The sequence below is a fragment of the Gopherus evgoodei genome, chromosome 1, assembly GCF_007399415.2.
Source record: "Gopherus evgoodei ecotype Sinaloan lineage chromosome 1, rGopEvg1_v1.p, whole genome shotgun sequence".
In the NCBI taxonomy this organism is placed as follows: domain Eukaryota; kingdom Metazoa; phylum Chordata; order Testudines; family Testudinidae; genus Gopherus; species Gopherus evgoodei.
Genome location: NC_044322.1, coordinates 84,636,695 through 84,658,965, shown reverse-complemented (window position 1 = coordinate 84,658,965; position 22,271 = coordinate 84,636,695).

Below are 22,271 nucleotides of genomic sequence, written 5' to 3'. Positions count from 1 at the left end.
CCTGCTCACCATGTCAAGGTTCCTTCCCCACTCTGAACTTTAGGGTACAGATGTGGGGACCTGCATGGACACTTCTAAGCTTAATTACCAGCTTAGATCTGGTATCGCTGCCACCACCCCCAAGCACTACTTTTCTTCTCTGGGTAGCCTTGAGAGACTTTTCATCAATTCCCTGGTGAACGCAGATCCAAACCCCTTGGATCTTAAAACAAGGAGAAATTAACCATCCCCCCTCCTTTCTCCCACCAACTCCTGGTGGATCCAGATCCAACTCCCTTGGATCTTAAAACAAGAAAAAAATCAATCAGGTATTAAGAAAAAGAGTATTAATTAAAGAAAAGAAAGGTAAAAGAAAACCCTGTGAGAGAGATTAGCATACCAGCTACTCTCACAGACAACAGATTCAAAACACAGAGGATGTTCCCCTGGGCAAAAATCTTAATACACACAAGAACACCCACATTTGATTATTCTCCTAATGCCAAGACAAGTTACAAAAAGAAAATAAACATAAACCTATTTATTCTTTTCTAAAACTTACTACTCTGATAAGAGGCTGGTTCCTTGATCTTTTTCACTCTGGCTGAAACTGAAACTGACTCTAAACAAAGGAAACTTCCCTCCTTCCTTTTAAACATCTTGTTGCCCCATTGGTTCCTCTGGTCAGCTGTCAGTTAGGCTAGGTGAACTTCTTAACCCTTTACAGGTAAAAGAGGCATTAACCCTTAACTCTCTGTTTATGACAATTGCCTTTGTACTTGATTTTTTAAAGTGCTCAACATTGAAGTCACTGAATGTTTTACTGCTGACTTCATTGTGAACAGTGAGATCAATGCTAAGCACTGTTGAATGTCCCACACATAAATTTGGTGTACTATATTTTTTCTTTCTAAGGTAAGAATCATAATATTTATTTCAACATGCATGTATCCTACATATTATTTTCAACTACCAACCCAGTTTTTTTTTAATTGAAATTCAGGGGAGGAGGGGTCAGTTACTAGAAAATGTGTGGAGCTTCTACATGTTAGCAAAGAGTAATATTGAAACTTTGCTGGCATACAGAGGATGCATAAAGTTTCAGACAACTCATGTAGTAAACTGCATTACATGCCTTGGGTATCTACAGTTATATGAAAAATAGTATTGTTGGAGAAAAACTCAGTTCTCGCTTTTTGTTTGTGTGCAGCAAAATCAAATACTTTTATTATTTCTCCAGCAATTGCAATAGAGGGATGGAGTGCCCTAGGACACAGGGTCGACCTCAGTCCTGGACTGGTCTCTCCACAGATAAACAATTACAGCAAGCATTTATATCTTTGTTACAGACAATAACAAGCAATAATACAGACAATAATAAGCAACAACTGCATTTTGTTTATACATAGGCCATCCTGCTGTCTTATTTTTCTCACTTCTGGAAGATGCCAGTCTACATATTTGGTTATTAGTGCAAGGTTGTGACAACTTCTCACACAGTTCTTTTCCACTCGCCTCACATTATCCTCGCTTCTACAAGTCTCACGTCATTAGGGTTACAGTTGGCCTAACTCTTGCTAACAAACTGACATGCATTAAGATCCCCTACAAATCCTTGTCAATTCTTTCTCTTCTTCCACAGTATAATATTTATATTATTGGAGAATGTGTAATGTAATGTGAGAATGTAATTAAAAAAGCCTTTCATAACTGTGTATGCACACTGGCATGGTCGTTAAGGTTGCACATGAAACTTAAATTTTGACATTTGCTGGCTTAAGCATGCAACCTTCATCTTCTTTTAGTATAACTTTTGTATGGATTTTCCTAAGATTTTTATTTAAAAAAATACACAAACAAACAAAAAGCTTAATATAAATTTGCTGCTCAGGACTTTGAAACTCTGCCGCCTTTCAATAAAAGTAATAGCACATATAAATTCTGTAAAATACTTTGCTAGATATCACTGAAGTGGCCTGCTGAGCTCTGTTGCCGGGAGAAGAAGTTGTTTTCCTTTGAAGCATCCCTGTAGAAGGAGTGCTAGCAGCTGTGATTCAGATGAAAATGGTCCTTTTCCTCGCAGCTTAATCATGAGCATTAGGTGCTTCCGAATGTAGTCTATTGATATAGTAATCAATAGAGCAGAAAGGAAGGAGTAACTTCATTCTACTGAAATGCTTACCAGAATGGGGAAACTGTGATTATATAAATTTACAGTCCATGTATCCTGTTTATCCTTTTGCTTTTTAATTATGATCGAGACATATGTATGTATATCTAAAACATTAACTTATAAATAGTCTTGCTCAATAAATGTACATGATTTACACAATGATTCTATTCTTCTCTTAAATTGTTACACTCTGTACTTGAACAGAGTTAAAAGCTATCTTAGAATTTTCCAACTATCTCTGGAAAAGAGACAGTGCCAAAGTTTGGAGAAATACCCACAGTTTGGGTTGCATTGCATTGATAATTGTACAAATTATTAAGGACCAGGTATGGAAAGAGTTGTTCTAAAATAGTCAATTTGTCAAGTTACTTTCTTGTTCTTTCACAGGGAAAAACCCTGATCTAAACCTGATCACAGGCTAAAGTAGTTGGACAGATGCAAGGGTGGTGGGAGAGAGAGATTTTGATTTACTTCGGACAGTCTCCAAATTGCCAGAGTTGACTTACACATCCATTTAACTGACTGATAGAACCTCTTTTACAGAATTTATGATCTACAAACATTTCGATAAAATAGTGTTCAGTGTGGTTGTGATTATTGACCTATTATTTCTGTATCCATGCAGTAGAAGGAACATCAGGGATCTTTTATGCAGGTAGTGAACTGGGCCCTTTGATAATCTTTACTGAAACTCAGGAAAGCAAGTCCTCATTGTCTTTTCTATTATCATGCTTGGACTGTCAGCTCTTCAAGCAGGGTCTGTCTCTTTTATGTTTGCCATAACGGGCCTAGGGGCCTTAGATGTTACTGTAATATAACCAATAATAATACCCTGATGTAATTTAAACATTGTTTTTCTTCTCTTCTTCCCTCTCCTCCAAACCCGTGTAATTGTCTCAGAATATGAGCGTATAAATACATCATTTTGGAAATATAAAAATAAATACTGAAGATTAACAAGAATTGGGCAGAAGTTTATTTTAACAGAGCCAGTCTTTCATGCCAAAGAGAGAGATTGTTTTTTATAGAAATTTAGATTTCTTTGGATTCAATATTTTGCAGAAATCCAGTATGTGAAGCTTCATCTATAAGAAATATGAGGAGCTGAAAAGCCAGGCTAAGTATCTCCTTGAGAATTTATTCACCTCATGTAAATGGGATGGCCAAGTAACTCTTAATCAACATAGTGGCCATATGTCCCATTGTTCTGCAGACCTCCACATTAGGGGCTGTCCCCAGAAGAAAGGTGATGTGGCTAGAGCTGCCTTTCATCCCAGTGATCCTTGGTTGCTGTTTGTTGATTTGGACACATTTGCTACCTGGGTATCATTGGTTCCTGTGCTATCAAGGACAGGAATGCCCCCAATCAGCAAAAAGTAGCTTAGACCCAGCTTTCAATCCCTTTGTCACATTTCTTCTAATACAAAAATAATTGTGGTATAATAGTAACATTTTTGTTCAATAGCCTGTCTACCTATAGATTATATCTACCTATCTAGTTTCCAGGCCCCATGGTAGTTAGATGCAAACTAAGGGCTTTTTCATAGGAATGATGTAATAATACACCTCAGACCATAGATTGATTAGATCATACCCATCTTATATAGAATAGTGCAGTTTCTTTAATACATTTAAATAATTTCAGTATTTCCAGTACTTCTCATTATAAAACTGAAAAAGATTGCCATGCAATGCATACAGTAACAATTCCCCCCCCCCCAAATCTACTCTCTTAGAAAGATTCAGTTTGAACGAGGGACATACCCAGATCACTAGAAAGTTCATAGCATCTGAAAGTTAGAAAGCACTTCCTTTAAACAAATTTAATTTAATGATATACTAATCTCCTAGAACTGGAAGAGACCTTGAAAGGTCATTGAGTCCAGCCCCCTGTCTTCACTAACAAGACCAAGTACTGATTTTTGCCCCAGATCCCTAGAGTGGCCCCCTCAAGGATTGAGCTCACAACCCTGAGTTTAGCAGGCCAATGCTCAAACCACTGAGCTATCACAGCCACCTTGCCCATCTAAAGATACAAACTTCAGAGATGGAATATGGCCTGGAGAGAAACAGGCTACCATATTATTTTTTTTTCTCCAAAGAGAAACATCAAGAAGTTTCTCTTAAAACGTTTGTTGTAAGATGTATACTTCACAGTAGGATGACAATTCAAGGGAACTTGTATAAGATAATTGTAAATGCCTTCTTCATGTAAAGTATTTTCCCCCTACAATACTCAACTGATTTTATTTTGTTACTTTCAAATTGTTTACACTGCTTAGTGTACTCATTAGAGAGAGTGCAGCAAATATTTCCACTGAAGCTAGGACTTTAAAATATAAAATTATATCTTACCCTTTTGCCCTTTTACTTTTCCTTCTGCATTCAGGAAAAAATGGCAGTTGTGAATAGGAAGTACCCTGATATCCATGAAAGGTGCAAGGGATCTCAATACAAGGTCAGCTGACAAAGAAGTAATGTTAGGCATTTCTTTTTGTATTGTTGGGGGGAAAAAAAAACAAAACCCAAAAACCTAAATGCCAATTGAATCTTGTAAATTGCTCTTTTGTTTTCTGTCCATCTGAAGAGATTGCTCTGTATCCAGGAAACAAAGATTTTCTTTCTTTGAATCCCTCTTAAAATCTAGTCATCAATATACCCAGACATTCAAAAATCAGCAATAAATTGATTTAAAAGTACATAAAATAAATACAATATTCCATGTTTAGACTCATTTCATTTCCCTTCTAGTTTCTGAGCCATAAGGGTACTCTTGGGCCATGTTTTCAGCTTCTCTCCCAAACTATAAGGACTAGAAACTTAAGAATTTCAGCTTTATGCTGTGTATGTGTGTGTCTGTGTCTCTATATGTGTCTGTATGTGTGTGTGAGATTACAGGCATCCAGGAGCTGTGACTTTAACAAGAAATAACAAATATTACTCTATTTGGCAACACAGAATCTTTGCCTTCAGAGCCTTGGACAATTCTGCCTCTGCTACAAAACAGACTACTTCTATCAGGAACTCTCTTGACTTCTCCATTCTGCCAAGGATGCCAATTCTGATGCTTCCTTCCTTACTCCCACTTATAACTTTGTGCATTTTAGCATAAGTGGAAAGACCACTCCATCTCAGTTCCCCAATCAACAAGTGCCTCTTCATTCAATCCTTCTTTAAAATTTACTTCTCCAAAGCTCACAAGAGAGCAGATAATAACTACAAATGAGGGGAAAAGATAACACCCATTAAGACTTCTTCACCATTGGATTTATCAGTGTGTTGCCTCTTCTCCCAGTCTCTTTTGTTGACTGTAAGTAGAACTAGTTGAAAAATGTAAATTGATTTCAGTATTTTCATTCTGAAGTTTTTTAACTCGTTTTTAAAACTCTTTCCCATCCCTTCCCCTCCCTCCAAAAAAGTTTATTTTAACAAAAACTGGCTTTTTGGTAAACAGAAATATGGTACGTTTTAAAATCAAAATATACAAAAGTACTATATATTTTATGAAAATAATTACAATGTTGACTTTTTTGCAAAAAAATGTTGAGGCAATTTTTAAAATGAAAACTTTTGTTGAGCGGTAAGTGTAAGCTCTTTGAAGAAGCATCTTCTTATCTTTGTATACTGTGCAGTACCAAGCAATAAATATGTAAGAAGGGCATGAAGGGAAAAACTAGTTGCTGGGGCAAATGGGAGGAGGAAGAGGGTGGTAGTAGGGTGCTTTTAAGGGGCAGTAGGAGAAATCAGGAGACAATGGGGAGGGAATGTTGGGATTTCTGGAAGAATCAAAAGGAAGGCAAGTTAGGGGTGGTATCAAGAGGGCATACACTATGTAAGTGCTGAGAATCAATTATAACAAACAGCTACTAAAATGAGGAAAGTTCAAATAGCCCCAGGATTCCTATAGCAGCTGTTCCACCTTCCTAAAGTAGGCTGGGAGTAGGGGATGAGAGGGGAGCTAGGAGTTATGTGACAGATCTTCTATTTATAAGGGGGATCCAGAATTTGTTGGCCCATCATTGTTATGGGGAAGATGATACATGTGCATTTTGCCCATTGAAGGAGTTTGTGGCTAGCCAACATGAAGAAGGCCTAAATAAGAGCACTTAATGTCTCTTTTCTTGTACTTCATTTTGTATACTTCTATGTTCCCTGATTGGTCTCCTCTCTACAACAGCACTAAACTTTTCAGCCTCTCCCCATAGAGAAGTCTTTCTACCTTGTTTCTGGACTGCTTCTATTCTATTATATCTTTGTATTAGAGTTCCCAGAACTGAATTTAGTATTCTGGAGGAGACCATATCATAGTTATGTAATGGCACTACATAGTTTCATTCTTATTTCTCAATCCTTTAAAAAAATATACATCCCAATATTTATTTGCTTTTTTAAACACCACTCCACACTGAACAGAAGTTTTCTGTCCACAATGATGCCTTAGAATTCAGTAATGTGTATGAATAGTTAAAATTACTCCCTACAGTGTGCATTACTTTGCATTTCTCAGTACCAAATTTCATCGGTCACCTGCTGACAATTAAATTCAGCATTTCAGAGGGGCCTGAAAAAGATCACATTCTTTTCTATTTTTGATTAATCTCAATAAGTTTTGTATCATCTGCATATGGTGGCCACACAATTTTTTTTGAAAAAAGGCAAAGTTTCAAAGTAGAGAATAAAAGGAATAGTGTAAGTCCAGGAAGAAAAGAAAATATACAATAAACAGTCTTGAAACAGGCCAATTTTTACCAGCACCCCTTATTTAAGCACCAGACTTTCACAAGAAGGACCTTTTAACATTTAGTAAGGTAGCCTGGCCACAGCATAGAGTACCATAAACATGTGGTAAATCAAAACATAACTCATTTTCTTCTTCAGGAGCCAAAATTTAAACAACCAAACAGAATGATATCTTTGCAAGACAATGAGATGACAATCATTCTTCTTGATAGTCTTTCAAGGAGCATGTCTCAAAGTCATATTACTGATAATGCTTTTCATTGTGATTTATGCATTTCACTATGTGATGTATGCCATTCTGAATAAAAGATTTTGAATTAAGTCCAAGTAGCACTTCATAATGAAGAAAGTTCTCTCTATAAAGGCAAACTTTTAATATGAAATTCTTAATTGTGTGAATGTTCAGTGGCATAAAGAGACAATGTGGGTGAGGTAATATACTTTAATTTCTGTTGGTGAGAGAGACTAGTTTTAAGCCACACAGAACTTTTCCTCAGCTCTGGATAACACTTGAAGTTCCTTTCCCAGACCTGAAGAAGAACTCTGTGTGACTCAAAAGCTTCTTTTTCTCACCAACAGAAATTGGTCTCCCCAAAAAAGATATTACCTCACCTATCTTGTCTCTCTAATATATTCAGACCAATACAGCTACAACTACACTGCATGCAGCAGTAGCATACAGTCAGATATACTCAATTAATTCCTGTATGCAGTGTTCTTGTAGTCAGGTTGGTACCAGGATATTAGAGAAACAAGGTGAATGAGACTATATCTTTTATTGGACAAACTTACATTGTTACCTGCGTTTCTTTCAATCCAGAGTTCTTGGTAACTTTACTCTGTGTGAGGTGGTGTCAGGAAATAAATCAATGGAGACATCACCATCCAACCAATAGATGGCTGGCACAAACAGGACAACAAAAAAGTGCTTTCACTTAAAGCTAATCTTTACTTAGTCTCAGGCACTTACACAAGTCTTCAACAGGTTAGTAAAACACCGCAATACTCAGTAATTATGAAGGTTGGGTGTTTCTCTTGAGTGGCATAGCGACAGTCTTCTGATGGCCAATTTTTCATCTGCTATGGGGGAACCACAAGATTTGTCCACAGGGAGAGTCCCTGAAGAGTCCCCTACCCCTAATCTTTCTTCCCTTATTTATTCATTAGTATTACAATAACACAGCACTCAAAGCAAACTTATTAAGCAAGCAATTTCAAAGGTTCATCAAAGGGTTTCCTTCTGATCATCATTTAGCCAGATATTTTTTTCTCAGAGTTTGGATGCCTGAGGCCCTGACAGACACATCAATAAGGGCACAAATAAATAAGCTTCCTGTTTTCCTAAAATGCCTACCTCAGAAATTTCAACAGCGATCTTATCACGAAAGATGTGGGATCAAGCTACCCTTTCTATGGTCACCTCAAACCCCCTCCCTTCCTGACTCTGTCATGCTAAGGCTGCTCCATAGGCCCTTTTATGGCCTGCTAGCTTGGTCACTTTTAGCAATGAGCGATAGTGGTTTGGGCACTTTATTAGCCTGCCAAGATCTCTCCGTACACCATTGGTGAAAGAGACAAGCTTTCAAGCTTACACAGATCTGTTCTTCAGGTCGGGGGAAATTGCTCAGAGTGACAAGGCTAAATATAAGATGGAACAAACTGGTTATGATAAGTAGTTGACATGTTGTAAGATTGTTCAATATGAAGTGCTCTGTTAAAACATCTGCAATTGTAGAACAAAGTGGGTTACAGATTGTTATCATGAGACATACAACCAATATCTTTACTGAGTCTATGATTTGTAGTGTCTAATAAAGTTATGAATTTAAGCTCCGAGGCTTCTCTTTTGAAAGTATTGTATAAGTTTCCAGTGAGGATGATGACTGAGAGATCAGACATGGAATGATTGTTTTGTAAAAAGTCTTCACCTGTGAGTGATATGGTGTTTCTGTCTTATCCTTCTTCTGTGTGACTCAGTTCAAGAGCATACCAAGTTATTGGGGCATTTAGTGCACTAGATGAGGTACATCACATATTGTGATAGGCACCCATGGATCTTCAAAGGTGTATAATGGAGAATATTGATCATCATAGCAGAAGGGATATGTCTGCAGGTTTTGCAACTGTTGTTCAGGCAGGGTCTGGTGCTGCTTTGAGTAGTGGGTCCTAGTCGTTGGGAAGCTTACTTCTGATTATAAGATTGGCCAGGTTGGGGGGCTATTTGAAGGCCAGAAGAGGAGGGCTGGGAAATATTTCTTTTGGGATATGGTCCCTATTAAGTAATAATTGTAATTATTTAACAATGTCTGTATGGGTTCCAGTGTGGGATGGTCAGTGACAGCTAAGGGTGGATTTCTTTTCCATGTCAAAGCAGGCCTTCTTTGCATATTTGGGTGGCCATTCCATTCCATGATGCAATGTACTTCTCTGGTGGTATGTCCTTTTTTGATGACTGCAGTATTAAGCATGTTAACTTGGATATCCCAGACTTTCTCTTAGGAGCACATTCTCTGTTATCTGACTGCCCAGTTGTAGATAACCAATCTCTTGGTATGTTTGGGGTGATTACTGAATCTGTGAAGGAAAGTATGGTGACCCATGGGTTTCTTGTATATAGTTGTCTGTAGGGTTCCGTTACTGAAATTGACTGTGGTGTTCCGGAAGTTGATGATTGTGTGGCAGTGTTCTAGAGAGAGTATGACGGGAGTTTGAGAATTGAAATTGTGATGGAAATGTATAAGATAGTTTAGGTCATCTGTCCAGAGAATGAAAATATCATTGATGTATCTGAAGTATATCTTTGTTTCATGATGCATTTGTCCAGATATTTTTCCTTGAGGTGACCCAGGAAGAGGTAGGCATATTGGGGAGCCATCCTACTACCCACTGGCTGTTCCCAGGGTTTGGACAAAGTGTTGTTGAATATAAAGTTGTTATAGGGGGAGATTAAATAGATAGGCTTGGTGAGGTGTTTGGGATAGATATATGAGTGTTCTCCATTTTATTGTAGATGCTTGAGGTAGGCAACAATGCCATCATGGTGAGGGATGTTGGTGTAGAGGCAGTTGACTTCCATTGCGAAAAGGATGGTGCTCTGAGGGAGGCTGTTAACATTTCTGGTTGGTTGTGTCCTTGAGAAAACTGTCCCTTTGTGTGGTGAGTGGCTTTAGCATGATTTCTGTGAGTCCTGGCATTCTTTCAGTAAGACAGCCCTGGCCATATCTGATTGCTCAGTCCTCAAAGGAAACCTGCAAAACACCTTCAAAAGATAAACCTAGGAGCTGAAATTCATAACCTTATTAAACTCTAAAAATCATGTACTCAGTAAAGATACTGGATTTATGGCTCATTAAAAAACATTTGTAACGCACTAACCCTCCTTTATCCTATGACTGCAGAGATAGTAACTTCCCATTTCACCTTGAATGGACTATTACAACATGTTAACTTCTAATGCTAAAACATTTGTTCCATCTTCTGTTTAACTGTAACTCTGCTAGGTAAGAGATTAAAGTACAGGACCTTCATGGTAGCATTCTCTGAAATGTTTCCAGTTCCATGCGCAGGACCAGAAAGATAGGCAGAACTGCAGGGTGATGCATGGATGAGACAATGATGTAGGAAAGAGGGTTTTAAGTTTATTAGGAACTGGGGAACCTTTTCAGAATGGAGGCCCCTACACAGGAAGGATGGTCTCCACCCAAACAGAAAGGTAACCAGACTGCTGCATGTAAAATACAAAAAATATAACAGATTTTTTTATAAATAAGATCTGGGAGAAAGTCAACAGGTACAGAGGAGCACATGGTTCAGACAGAGACAACTCTTAGGGATGAATTTACTCAAGGAAAGAGTAAAGTAAAGAGAATAGGAAAGAAGGTGGTCAAGTACAAGTAGGAGCTATAGAAGAACAGTCAAACATAAAAGAATCCCATTTTCATACAGCACATGAAGACAAGCAACTGAATATTAACAAAATGTACAAGTGCTTCTATACAAATGCTAGCAGTCTAAATTATCATATGGGCGAACTAGAGCAGTAATTTTCAAACTTTTTTTGAAGAAAATTGTTTATTACTGCAACCCAAGGGAGCTGAGAATGAGGGGTTTGGGATTTGGGATGGGCTCAAGGCTGGGTCAGAGTGTTGGGATGTGGGGAGGAGGGTTGTGCAGTGGGGCCAGGAATGAGGGGTTCAGGGCATGGAAGGGGATTCAGGGCATGGGAGGGGGCTCTGGGCTGGGGCAGGGGATTGGGATCCAGCAGGGGTCAGGATTCTGGGATGGGGGTGCAGGCTCTTGGCTGGGGCCAGGATGAGTAGTTTGGGGTGCTGGAACAGGCTCCCAGGTTGGGGGGACTCAGGGCTTGGTCAGGAGATTGGGGCATGGGCTAACCTGGGTTGGCTCACCGTCAGTGGTGCAGCAGGGGTACCAAGGTAGGCTTCCTGTGGCCTCTACAACTAGGAGCCAGATCTGCTGCTGGCCACTTCCGGGGCACAACACAGTATCAGAACAGCTAGGAACTAGCCTGCCTTAGAAGGACTTTTAACGGCTCAGTAGGCAGTGCTGACCAGAGCTGCCATGACCCAGTGCCTTACTTTCTGCGACCCAGTATTTGACTCAGTACTGGGTCATGACCCGCAGTGACCTGAACTAGAGCACCTCATATTAAATGAAGATGTAGATATAATAGGCATCACAGAAACTTGATGGAATAAGGATAATCAATGGGACACAGGAATACCAGGGTAAAGAATATATTGGAAGGACAGGATAGGTTGTGCTGTTGGGGGAGTGGAACTAAATGTGAAAGAAAGCATAAAGTCAAATGGAGTAAAAAACTTAAATGAATAAAACCGTACCATAGAATCTCTATGGATACAATTCCACACTTGTACAATAAGAAAATAGCAGTAGAAATATAGTATCGACCACCTAACAAGGATGGTGACAGTGTTTGTGAAATGCTCAGGACAGTTAGAAAGGCTGCAAAGGCATAAACACCATAATAATGGGGGATTTAAAAAAATCATAATATTGACTGGGTAAAGTGTTACCTCAGGAAGAGAAGCAGCCATGTTAGTCTGTATCTGCAAAAAGAACAGAAGTTCTCGTGGCACCTTAGAGACTAACAAATGTATTTGAGCATAAGCTTTTGTGGACAACAGCCCACTTCATTGGCTGCATGCAGTGGAAAATACAGTAGGAAGATAGATAGATAGATAGATAGATAGATAGATAGATAGATAGATAGATAGATAGATAGATAGACACAGAGAACATGAAATAATGGGTGTTACCATACACACTCTAACGAGAGTGATCAGTTAAGGTGAGCTATTACCAGCAGGAGAGAAAAAAACTTTTTGTAGTGGTAATTAAAATGGTCCATTTGCAGCAGTTGACAAGAAGGTGTGAGGAAAAGTGTGTGTGGGGGAATAAACATGAGGAAATAGTTTTACATTGTGTAATGACCCATCCACTTCCAGTCTTTATTCAAGGCTAATTTAATGGTGTCCATTTTGCAAATTAATTCCAATACAGCAATCTCTCATTGGAGTCTGTTTTTGAAGTTTTTTTTTTTGGTAATATTGTGACTTTTAGGTCTGTAATCGAGTGACCAAGGAGATAGAAGTGTTCTCCGACTGGTTTTTGAATGTTATAATTCTTGACATCTGATTTGTGTCCATTTATTCTTTTACGTAGAGACTGTCCGGTTTGGCCAATGTACATGGCACAGGGACATTGCTGGCACATGATGGCATATATCACATTGGTAGATGTGCAGGTGGTGTACAGCCCCAATGGCATGGCTGATGTAATTAGGTCCTATGATGGTGTCCCCTGAATAGATATGTGGACAGAGTTGGCAACAGGCTTTGTTGCAAGGATAGGTTCCTGGGTTAGTGGTTTTTTTGTGTAGTCTGTGGTTGTTGGTGAGTATTCACTTCAGGTTGGGGGGCTCTCTGTAAGCAAGGACTGGCTTGTCTTCCATGATCTGTGAGAGTGAGAGATCATCCTTCAGGATAGGTTGTAGATCCTTGATGATGCGCTGGAGAGGTTTTAGTTGGTGGCTGAAGGTGAAGGCTAGTGGAGTTCTGTTACTTTCTTTGTTGGGTCTGTTCTGTAGTAGGTGACTTCTGGGTATTCTTCTGGCTCTGTCAATCTGTTTCTTCACTTCTGCAGGTGGGTATTGTAGTTGTAAGAATGCTTGATAGAGATCTTGTAGAGGTTTGTCTCTGTCTGAGGGTTGGAGCAAATGCGATTGTATCTTAGAGCTTGACTGTAGACAATGGATCATATGGTGTGGTCTGGAGGCATCTAGGTAAGTATAGCGGTCAGTAGGTTTCCGGTATAGGGTGATGTTTATGTGACCATCGCTTATTAGCACTGTAGTGTCCAGGAAGTGGATCACTTGTGTGGACTGGTCCAGGCTGAGGTTGATGGTGGGGTGGAAATTGTTGAAATCCTGGTGGAATTACTCAAGGGCTTCTTTTCCATGGGTCCAGATGATGAAGATGTCATCAATGTAGAACAAGTAGAGCAGGGGTGTTAGGGGACAAGAGCTGAGGAAGCTTTGTTCTAAGTCAGCCATAAAAATGTTGGCATACTGTGGAGCCATGTGGGTACCCATAGCAGTGCCGCTGATTTGAAGGTATACGTTGTCCTTAAATGTGAAATAGTTGTGGATGAGGACAAAGTAACAAAATTCTGCCACCAGGTTTGCCGTGACATTATTGGGAATACTGTTCCTGATGGCTTGTAGTCCATCTTTGTGTGGAATGTTGGTGTAGAGGGCTTTTTTTAGGAAGATCACCAATGAACTGTAGTTTCCTCAGGAAGTCAGTGGTGTCTCGAAGATAGCTAGGAATGCTGCTAGTTTAGGGCCTGAGGAGTCTTTGAATAAAGACTGGGAGTGGATGCGTCATTACACAAAGTAAAACTATTTTCTCATGTTTATTCCCCCCCCACACACTGTTCCTCACACTGTCTTGTCAACTGCTGCAAATGGATCATTTTGATTACCAATACAAAAAGTTTTTTTTTCTCTCCTGCTGGTAATAGCTCACCTTAACAGATCACTCTTGTTAGAGTGTGTATGGTAACACTCATTATTTCATGTCCTCTGTGTATATAGTCCTACTGTATTTTCCACTCCATGCATCTGATGAAGTGGGCTGTAGCCCACGAAAGCTTATGCTCAAATACATTTGTTAGTATCTAAGGTGCCACAAGTACTCCTGTTCTTTTCTCAGGAAGAGAGGCAGAGATGAAATTTCTAGACACTATAAAATACTACTTCTTGGAGCAGTTAGTCTTAGAACTCACAAAAGGAGAGGCAATTTTTGATTTAGTCCAAAGTGGAGCACAGGATTTGGTCCAAGAAGTGAATGTAACTGAATTGCTTGGTAATAGTGTCAATAATGGAATTAAATTTAACATCCCTAAATGGGGGAAAAGTTAAAAAAATAAGCCCACCATATTAGCATTTCAGTTATAGACTCATAGACTCATAGGTCAGAAGGGACCAATATGATCATCTAGTCTGACCTCCTGCACAAGGCAGGCCACAGAACCCCACCCATCCAATTTTATAACAACCCCTAACCCAGGACCGAGTTATTGAAATCCTCAAAATTGGTTTGAAGACCTCAAGCTGCAGAGAATCCACCAGCAAGCGACCCGTGCCCCACGCAGCAGGGGAAGGCGAAAAACCTCCAGGGCCCCTGCCAATCCGCCCTGGAGGAAAATTCCTTCCCGACCCCAAATATGGCGATCAGCTAAACCCTGAGCATGTGGGCAAGACTCACCAGCCAGCACCCAAGAAGGAATTCTCTGCAGTAACTCAGTTCCCATCCCATCCAACATCTCCCCGCAGACCATTGAGCAGACCTATCTGGTGGTAATCCAAGATCAATTGCCCAAATTAACGATCCTATCATAACATCCCCTCCATATACTTATCAAGCTTTGTCTTAAAGCCAGAAAAGTCTTTTGCCCCTACTACTTCCCTCGGAAGGCTGTTCCAGAACTTCACTCCCCTAATGGTTAGAAACCTTCATCTAATTTCAAGTCTAAACTTCCTAATATCCAATTTATACCCATTCGTCCTCGTGCCTACATTAGTACTAAACTTAAATAATTCCTCTCCCTCCCTAACGTTAACCCCCCTGATATATTTATATAGAGCAAGCATATCCCCCACAGCCTTCTTTTGGCCAGGCTAAACAAGCCAAGCTCTTTGAGTTTCCTTTCATAAGGCAGTTTTTCCATTCCTCGGATCATCCTTGTAGCCCGTCTCTGAACCTGTTCCAGTTTGAATTCATCTTTCTTGAACATGGGACACTAGAACTGCACACAGTATTCCAGATGGGGTCTCACCAACGCCTTATATAACGGTACTAACACCTCCTTATCCTTGCAGGAAATACCCCACCTGATGCATCCCAAAATCGCATTTGCTTTTTTAACAGCTGTATCACATTGGCGATTCATAGTCATCCTGCTATCAACCAGTACCCCAAGGTCCTTCTCCTCCTCCGTCGCTTCCAACTGATGCGCCCCCAACGTATATCCAAAATTCTTATTATTAATTCCTAAGTGCATGACCTTGCACTTTTCACTATTGTATTTCATCCTATTTCTATTACTCCAGTTTACAAGGTGGTTCAGATCTTCCTGAATAGTATCCCTGTCCTTCTCCGTGTTAGCAATACCCCCCAGCTTTGTGTCATCCACAAACTTTATTAGCACATTCCCGCTCTTTGTGCCAAGGTCAGTAATAAAAAGGTTAAATAAGATCGGTCCCAAAACCGATCCTTGAGGGACTCCACTAGTGACCTCCTTCCAGCCTGACAGTTCACCTTTCAATACGACCCACTGGAGTCTCCCCTTTAACCAGTTCCTTATCCACCTTACAACTTTCATATTCATCCCCATCTTTTCCAATTTAACTAACAGTTCCCCATGCGGAACCGTGTTGAACGCCTTACTGAAATCTAGGTAAATTATATCTACCGCATTTCCTTTATCTAAGTAATCCGTCACCTTCTCAAAGAAGGAGATCAGATTGGTTTGACACGATCTACCTTTAGTAAATCCGTGTTGCAATTCGTTCCAATTACCATTGACCTCTATGTCCTTAACTACTTTCTCCCTTAAAATTTTTTCCAAGACCTTACATACTACAGACGTCAAGCTAACAGGCCTATAATTACCCGGATCACTTTTATTCCCTTTCTTAAAAATAGGAACTACATTAGCAATCCTCCAGTCATACGGAACAACCCCCGAGTTTATCGATTGCTTAAAAATTCTCGCTAACGGGCTTTCAATTTCACGCGCCAGTTCCTTTAATATCCTCGGATGGAGATTTTCCGGGCCCTCCGACTTCGTCCCATTGAGCTGTTCAAGTACGGCCTCTACCTCAGTTGCGGTAATATCCACTTCCATATACACATTCCCGTTTATCATCCCTCCATCATCGCTAGATTCCTCACTAGTCTTATTAAAAACTGAGGCAAAGTACTTGTTTAGATGTTGGGCCATGCCTAGGTTATCCTTAACCTCCATTCCATCCTCAGTGTATAGGGGCCCCACTTCTTCTTTCTTTGTTTTCTTCTTATTTATGTGGCTGTAGAATCTTTTACTATTGGTTTTGATTCCCTTTGCAAGGTCCAGTTCAATGCGGCTTTTAGCCTTCCTCACTTTATCCCTACATGTTCTGACCTCACCAAGGTAGCTTTCCTTACTGATCCTGCCTTTCTTCCACTCCCTGTAAGCTTTCTGCTTTTGTCTAATCTCCTCTCTGAGATGCTTGCTCATCCAGTTTGGCCTACAACTCCTGCCCATGGTTTTTTTCCCCTTTCTTGGGATGCAGGCTTCCGACAGTCTCCGCAGCTGCGACTTAAAGTAAATCCAGGCCTCCTCTGCATTTAAATCCACTAATTCCTCCGTCCAATCCACTTCCCTAATTTCCTTAACTCTTTAAAATTAGCCCTCGAGAAGTTGAAAACCCTAATCCCAGATCTACATTTGTTTATCCTTCCATCTAGTTTGAACTGAATCAGCTCATAATCACTCGAACCAAGGTTGTCCCCTACCACCATTTCTTCTACGAGGTCCTCACTGCTCACCAACACCAAATCTAAAATGGCATCCCCTCTCGTAGGTACTTCAACTACTTGATGAAGAAATCCATCCGCTATCACATCCAGGAAAATCTGACCCCTATTATTCTTGCAAGCACTCGTCCTCCAGTCTATATCCGGGAAGTTGAAGTCCCCCATAATCACCCATTTCCCCTTTGTGTTTACTTCATTAAAGACATTAAAGAGGTCTCTATCCATATCCCAATCAGATCCCGGCGGTCTATAGCACACCCCAAGCACTATCTCAGGGGAAGCTCTAGTTGCTTTTTTACCCAGTGTGATTTTTGCCCAGACAGACTCTGTCTTATCCATTCCATCGCTTCTTATTTCGCTACAGTTAATTTCATCATTGATGTACAAGGCTACTCCACCACCTTTGCCTTTCTTCCTGTCTTTTCTAAACAGCACATAGCCTTCAATACCCGTGCTCCAGTCATGAGTACTATTCTACCAGGTTTCGGTTATCCCTATAATATCCGGTTTCACTTCCTGCACCAGTAACTCCAGTTCCTCCATCTTGTTACCTAGGCTCCTCGCATTAGTGTACAGACCTTTTAATTTTTGGCGTTTGGCGTCAGTGACATTCTTTCCCCCCTCGTGCAGAGACCTTCTACCACCAGCATCACCCGTTACTCTGGTTCCTACTCCACTATTCCTCCTTGGATCAATTCTTGGGACTGCAAGGGTATCCACTCTCACTTTGTTTACTTCCCTCTCCAGGTTATATTCCGGCGTGGAGATCTCCCGAATATCTCCCAACCATCTCCCCCAACTTCCTAGTTTAAAGCTCTCTTGATGAGGTCGGCGAGCCTCCATCCTAGAATTCTATTTCCCTCCTTGCTTAGATGAAATCCATCTTGAGCGAACAGTCGTCTATCCGTAAACGCTTCCCAGTGACCGTACATCCCAAAGCCCTCCTTATAACACCACTCCCTGAGCCATCTGTTGATCGCCATAATCTTGTCACTCCTTCGTCGCCCCGCTCTAGGAACTGGCAGAATTGCACTGAAGATCACCTGAGCCTCGATTTCTTTGAGCGTCTTCCCCAGTCTGGCATAGTCCTCCTTGATACAGTCCAGCGAGTAACTAGCCGTATCATTTGTTCCCACATGAAGGATAATCAACGGATTCTTTCCCGCTCCCACTAAGATCGTATTCAGCCTCAGGTCCACATCCTGTATCTTAGCCACTGGCAGACAGCACACCCTTCTGTTCTCCCGATCAGGTCTAGTTACAGGCCTGTCTACTCTTCTCAGTAAAGAGTCTCCAATCACGTAGACTTGCCTTTTCCTGGCGACAGTGCAATTCTGCGGTCTATCCCCCACAGCAGCTGGCCGCAATTCCTCTCGATTTGTATTCGCCCTTACAATCCTCCTAGGGCTCGTACTTGGTGTCGCCTCCATTGACTCCTCCCCTCCTTCTGCAGGACTAGCTGCTCGCCTCTTCTTCCTCGCCCTTTCTCCTTCAGCAGCCTGCTGTGCTCCATCTTCATTTTCCAACTCAGCAAACCTGTTCCTGAGTTCTATTTCTCCATCACTGGCCCGTCTTTTCCTCTGCCTGGTTCTCCTAGTCACATGCTTCCATTGTCCACTTTCCTCACCCAGCAGCCCCTCCTCAGAGTCCTTTGGTCCTGCCTCTATCCGCTCGTCTGAGCTTGTCCCCTGTGCCTCATCATGTCTGTGTTCCATCATCTGCTCAAATCCCCTTCTAAACTCAGCCAGTGTTTCCACTTGCATCTTCAGTCCCCTTACCTTTTCCTCTAACAGCTCTATCAGGTGGCACTTCATGCAGATGAAACTCCTTTCAGGTGCCCCCTCTAGGACCATGTACATGCCGCAGCTACCGCATCCGGTCATCCTCAGTGTGTCTGCACCTGCTACCTCCGCCTCCATTGTACTGTTCCAACTCTGTGCCTGGCAATCCATGCCTCATACCGCACCGCAGGCCACCAACAAGCGCTGGGCTGCTGGCAGACCCCTGCCTCTTCCCTAGTCTGCCTTCCTGGTTTCTCTGCCTTGGTCTCCCCTGCAACCTCCCCCTGGAAACTCCCACTGAAACTCCCCTGTTAGCCGCTCTGTTTGCCGCCTCCTGTGCCGCTGCAGCTGACTGTCAAAAAAGGGAACTATACAAAACTGAGAAAGCTAGCTAAAAGGGATAGTCACAAGGATAAAATGTTTGCAAATTACAAGAACCCTATTAAAATTACCATAATAGAGGTTCAAACTAAATGTATACCCTAATAAAAGTAAAATTTAAAAAACAGTAAGAGAAACAAAAAAATTCCTTAACAGCAGAGTAAAAGAGGTGATTAGAGGCAAAAATGCATCATTTAAAAACTAGAAGTCAAAATGGAGGGAGGAAAGTTGAAAGGAGCATAAACTCTGGGAAGTTGAGTGTAAAACTACAAGGTAGGATAAGAAGGAATTTGAAGAGCAACTAGCCAAAGTTACGAAAATTAACAGCATTTTTTAAAAGTATATCAGAAGCAGGAAGCCTGCCAAATAGTCAGTGGGGCCACTGGATGATCGAGTTGCTAACAAAGTGCTCAAGGAAGATAAGGGCATTGTGGAGAAGCTAAACTAATTATTTTCATCAGTCTTCACTGTACAGGATGTGGATATGAGAACCTCATACAGCTGAACCATTTTTTTAGGTGACAAATCTGAGGAACTGAGAAAGATTGATGTGTCAGTGAAGGAGGTTTTGGAACAAGTTGATAAATTAAATAGTTATTAGTCAGGTCCTGATGGTATTCACCCAGAAGTTCTTGAGGAACTCAGATATGAAATTGCAGAACCACATACACCATCTTTCTGAGTTGCCAGGAGGTGCTTGACTCCTGCTCTGCCCCACTGCACCCCATACACCCAGGTCCCCACCCCACCTCTTCCCACCTCTGCCCCACCTCTTTCTGCCCCCTCCCTCTTCCTGCCTTGTGCCCCTCCCCATCACTCTTCTCCCTCTCTCCTCTCCCTCCCCCACAGTGCTTCCTGCACGCTGATGAACAGCTGATCATGGTGGACCAGAGGCACTGGGAGGAAGAGGGAGGAGCTTCTTGGTGGGTGCTCAACCCTGGGTCACCCAGTGATTCAGAGCTTACATGCAGAACTGGTAAATGTGATATGTAAGCTGATGTTAAAATCAGCCTCTGTACAAGACGACTAGTATGTGGCTAATTTAATGCTTATTTTTTTTAGAAAGGCTCCAGAGGCAATCCTGGCAATTGCAGACCAGAACACTTAATTTCAGTAGTGGTTGAAACAACAGTAAAGAACAGAATTATCAGACACAAAGATGAAAACAATATGTTGGGGAAGAGTGAATATGATGTATATAGAGAGAAATCATTCCTCACTGATCTATTGGACTTCTTTGAGAGAGTCAACAAACATTTGGAGAAATGTTATCCTGTAGATATAGTGTACTTCAACTCTCAGAAAGGTCTCTCACCAGAGGCTCTTAAGCAGAGTAAGCTGCCATGGGATAAGAGGAAAGGTCCATTAATGGATCAGTAGCTAGTTAAAAGATAAGAAACAAAGGACAGGGGAAAAAAATCAATTTCCACAGTGGAGAGAGGTAAATAGTGGGGTACCACCTAGGATCTGTGCTATTCAACCTATTTGTAAATGATCTGGAAAAGGGGGTGAATAGCAAGATTTGCAAATGATACAAAATTATTCCACATTGGACACCAAAGAGTTGCAAAGGGTTATTACTGATGGCTTGTCTTCACTACTGAGCTACACTGGTGCAGTTATGCTGATGTGCCTCACCTGATGAAGACATGATATGCTGACCGTAGAGTGCTCTTCGGTCGGCATAATTACTCCACCTCCATGAGATGCAGAAGTGATGTCAGTGGGAGGGCAGAGTGGTGTTGACTCTGTAATTAGACACAACAGAAAAAAAACCAGAATAGTATTAAATAAATGGACACATATACACTATCTTCTAGGAAGTATATGCTGCTTTATCTTTTTCATCACTAACAGTAACCAACAGCGGGTATAGCAGTTTGCTACTTAATGAGTTATAAATGATCTTATTAAGTGTCTCCTTGCAGTTTTCTTCACCCTTCATTAGTGAAGTAGTTATTTATTGAGCTATGAATTTTATTGTCACACTAATAATTCATTCAGTTTTAGTTAAATATACAATGATTTTGATCGAACTATTTGGATGAGAAAATAAGCTAGCACAAAAAACATTTCCTCAGAGAAATTAGTTAATAGTAGATGCTTATTCTACTTTTTCATGTAATGATTAAATGAAAATTATAATACTCATATACTGTACTATTTTATAGACCATTTCATGTTTTATTCACTCAGTGTATTTTGTATTGCCTCAAAATTCCATGGTTCCTTTAGTTTTGAAATATTAGGAAAATGGCTCACCCTAGTGAAGTCACATGATATTGATGCTAGCAAGCAAGCTAGAGATAACGAGGTCAGTTCAATCAGGGAGGATGAGGCCCCGTTCTAGTGGTTGAGGTGTGAAAACCAAGAGAGGAGAAACTACTTCTGTAGTTGGCAAGCCATTCACAGTCTTTGTTCAATCCTGAGCTGATGGTGTCAAATTTGCAGATGAACTGAAGCTCAGCAGTTTCTCTTTGAAGTCTGGTCCTGAAGTTTTTTTGCTGCAGGATGGCCACCTTAAGGTCTGCTATAGTGTGGCCAGGGAGGTTGAAGTGCTCTCCTACAGGTTTTTGTATATTGCCATTCCTAATGTCTGATTTGTGTCCATTTATCCTTTTCCGTAGAGACTGTCCAGTTTGGCCGCTGTACATAGCAGAGGGGCATTGCTGGCATATGATGGCGTATATTACATTGGTGGATGTGCAGGTGAATGAACCAGTGATGGTGTGGCTGATCTGGTTAGGTCCTGTGATGGTGTCGCTGGTGTAGATATGCGGGCAGAGTTGGCATCGAGGTTTGTTGCATGGATTGGTTCCTGAGCTAGAGTTATTATGGTGCGCTGTGCAGTTACTGGTGAGAATATGTTTCAGGTTGGCAGGTTGTCTGTGGGCAAGGACTGGCCTGCCACCCAAGGCCTGTGAAAGTGTGGGATCATTGTCCAGGATGGGTTGTAGATCCTTGATGATGCGTTGGAGGGGTTTTAGCTGGGGGATGTATGTGATGGCCAGTGGAGTCCTGTTGGTTTCTTTCTTGGGTTTGTCTTGCAATAGGAGGCTTCTGGGTACACGTCTGGCTGAGCTTCAGTTCATCTGC